Genomic DNA, 3,718 nt, shown 5'->3' on the forward strand with positions numbered 1-3,718 from the left:
TAATCAATTGACTGATGGATAATGTATGAGGTGCCGTGCATACTGGTCATTGGAATAGGTTCAAATCAAGTTGAGTCATTTGCTGCGGCTAAGTAATTATGCTTCATAAACATAGACATGTGGTGAATATAATCAGAAGTGATAGTATGAGATTCAACTATCTAATCATTGTAAGCATATAAGTGTCTCATTGATGAAATACAAGTGCTTACCATTAACAACCATAGTTGAAGCTTAGTCCACACTATCAAATTTTGTTTGACAAAAAACTGTTGTATGCCCATATATAGTCATAATGTGCCTATATATGGTCATGATGTGATGTCATCATGACCATATTTAGGCATGGTACAAGCTTTTGTCAAATAAAATTGATAGTCTAGATATGACTTATCATCATTAGGTGAGACTTTTTTTATGCTTTTTTGAGTGAACATTTTTGAAAGATTTTTATTTATTCTTTACCATGGGTTAACTGATTAGCACAAAAGCATTGTTATCCTCCACAGCCCAGCAACACATACAATAAAATACAATTCCAGCAAAGTAAAGGCAGAGGAAGAAATCAAAATGAACTGATGAATTAGAAAAATGTGGGTGTGTGAGGTAAAAAAGTAATAGAGGGTGCATTTACTGTAAGCCCGCACTCATAATTCTACTACTTGTTCATAAAGAATATAACTTTCTACCTACCAGTTCAATAATCAGGTTGATGAATGGTTAATGAATACTTTTTATTGTAATGTTAGGAAGAAATACAATTTGTGATTGGGAAATTAATGGTGGCGCGTATGATAAAAATTAATTTTTTTCCATGTTTCACGGTTACAACATTGGAGCTAATAAAACATCCATAATTGAATAATAATAATAACATTAATAATAATAATAATATTTTTAATAATAATAATAGGTCGATTTATAAGGCACAAATAAACAAGGTCTCAAACAAGCGCCATATCCAAGTAAAGAAAAGGTAAGCTGAACGTAAAGAACAAGATAAAAAAAAGTTCAAAGAAATAGGAGTCTATAAAAAATTAGGGAAGATGGTGAATAGAAGTGAAATATAATTGTCATTTTTTGAGTGCATTTTTTTTATTGCATTTTTTTGAGTGCATTTTTATTATTGTAGTTGTTATTGTTATTGTTGTGAAGGAAAATAGGACTTATTAAAAAACCTATAGACGGAGACTCAAGTTCATTGTTCTATTCAAGATGTAGTGCAATACATAACTAATGTCAGAAGTAATAACAAAATAAGTTATTGAAGATTGATAATGATTTAATGAAATTGTTATCCATCATTTGTGTTAAATAATCTGTGTCTGCTTTGGGCCATTCCTTTAATTGATCATGTTTTTCTTCTCAGTTGTTGATCAACGCTGAGCAAACTTAAGTTGTTTTTTTTTTAATGGTTTTCAATATTATGTCTGTGTTGTGTAACAAACAGGCTGACATATTATGCTTGTTAATATCTAATGAATATGGTGCACGCATTGCATGGTACAGGACACTGATCCAAACAGGTGAACAAACCAGATCTATTAGTACTGTTTCTCTTTGTAATGATTCTGCTTTAAAGTACCTCTTTCATGACCTAATGTCAGAGTTAATGTACAATACACATTCAGGTTGTTGAAAGGTAAATTTCCATAGCCCTCTATTTTTGATTGGCTGTCATAAAGCACATGTGGGAAAGGGATGGTTACGCTACTTTCTCCCTCAGTTTTTAAATATTCACAAATCTCAGCAACTGCTCCCACGTTGTTCGTCAAATATGCTTTTTGTGTCTTAGAAAAATCAGTTGTACAACAGATGAAAAAAAATCCAGCTCTAAGGCAAGCCAGTGAGCTAATCACTAGTTCTGTTCAGTGCTGGCTCCAGAATGGGGTCCAACATGACTGACGGAGGGGTACAAACCAATGGGCCGACTGGAGCCTCGGTCGGGGTCCCGGAATTATAAATCTCTTGTAGGGTTCAGTTGGGAGTGTTTTTGTGGCTTAAATTATATGGTCCAAATTGTGCTTTTAGACTACAATATTAGGGATTGGCAATCAAAATAACGTTATTTGGACAGGGGGGTCCAGACCTGTCCGATGGGGTGAAATTCCCTACCCCCTTTCCCTGCTTGTGTAACAACTGGTCATATTACAATATCCGATTGATTTTTAAGTATTAAATAACGTTATTATAAATTAAAAATTCAGCTTTAATACTGTTTTTCAAGATTTTTTTATTTACCCATAACTGTGTAATGTTTTTTTTTTTCTTCTTGGAATTGGTAGACTAAATCATATAGCACCAAAAACCTTTGTACAATTGTTAACTATAAAGTAGTAACTTTAATAAACTAAGCAGGAATATTCACAAAAGCATAAACTTTTGAACTGTGGAGAGCTAAATTACTATTGAATAATTTAACTGCTCTGGGAAGGAGTGAATAAAGATTAGCCATCAAATAACCTACCTGATCTAGTACTGTAGGCTGACTGGTAATTTACATGTAACCAATAGATTTTTTTTATGCAATAAAAACTGGTTCATATTCCCTTCCCCTCCCATAATATTACCTCCTAATGAATCCTGATTGAGAAACCATAACAGTAGATCAATCCATAATAGTAATACACCTGATAAAAAAAAAAATAGTTCTGGCAATTTACAGAGTATTCACTATAATAATTATGAGCCAATTAAAGAGTGTACATGCAGGTACTATATGAATGATATAAATTTATTGATATTATTCATGCGCACTGGTGTATGTAAAAAAAAAATCGTCGTCCCCCCCCCCCACACAGTTGTCGCCCTCTCCATCATCGAAAATGTTTGTAGCAAAGAAAAGGTAATGCTAAAATAGATTTGCAAGCTAGCGCCCCCTTTACTTAATCTTCAGGTCGCCTTCATTTCCCCTTATCATCCCCTCCCTCATTTTTAAGACTCCTAGATACGCCACATTGCATGCATCAGTTAATTTGATGAAAAATTTTCTCATACTTTTCAATTGAGAGCTAATAACTTTCATATGTACAACGCATGCACGCCAGATATTGAATTAGATTTTGCAGGGTTTTTTTTAGCTCAACTGTTATCGTTGAATAATGGCTTATATAAATCTAGAATATTGTATATTATTATGGACAGAAACTTGTTTTTAGCCTCCAACCATTGAATTATTCAGATAATAATGATAATTATGATATCGTTTTTACATGTAAGTGATACAAGAACGAGTTCATTGATGGAGAAGATGTGCATTTCAAAGTCATGTACCATTACTGGGAAACACGATAGCTGCAAAAGATTTCTAACGACATCCACTTAGAGCGCTTATCACCGGCTCAATTTTCCATTACATCGTTTGAATTCAATATCAAACGTGGGATGTGAATAGCCACCAAAATAGTATTAGTAATTTATTACACATAACACGATTACTTTACATAGTTTGTGTGTGCGTAGAGCATTGGATTAAAGCAAGTGCAAAGGACTGATGTATCTAGCAATTTGTGTATTATCCAATTAATGAATTAACCGATATTGGTAGAGATGATAATCGCCTTGTCCTTCGAACCTTGTCATCTCAAGGACTAGTTATTAAACGCTAGAGTTATTGCTAAGCTATCTTTACTACCTGCTCGAGATAATACGTACTTGAATCGTGGTAATTGTTAACTTTAATGCTGTGTATAATTTCACGTATTTTCTTTACACATTA

The sequence above is a fragment of the Anneissia japonica genome, unplaced genomic scaffold (assembly GCF_011630105.1).
Source record: "Anneissia japonica isolate Jap-2015-1 unplaced genomic scaffold, ASM1163010v1 scaffold287833_len2544123_cov190, whole genome shotgun sequence".
NCBI lineage: Eukaryota > Metazoa > Echinodermata > Crinoidea > Comatulida > Comatulidae > Anneissia > Anneissia japonica.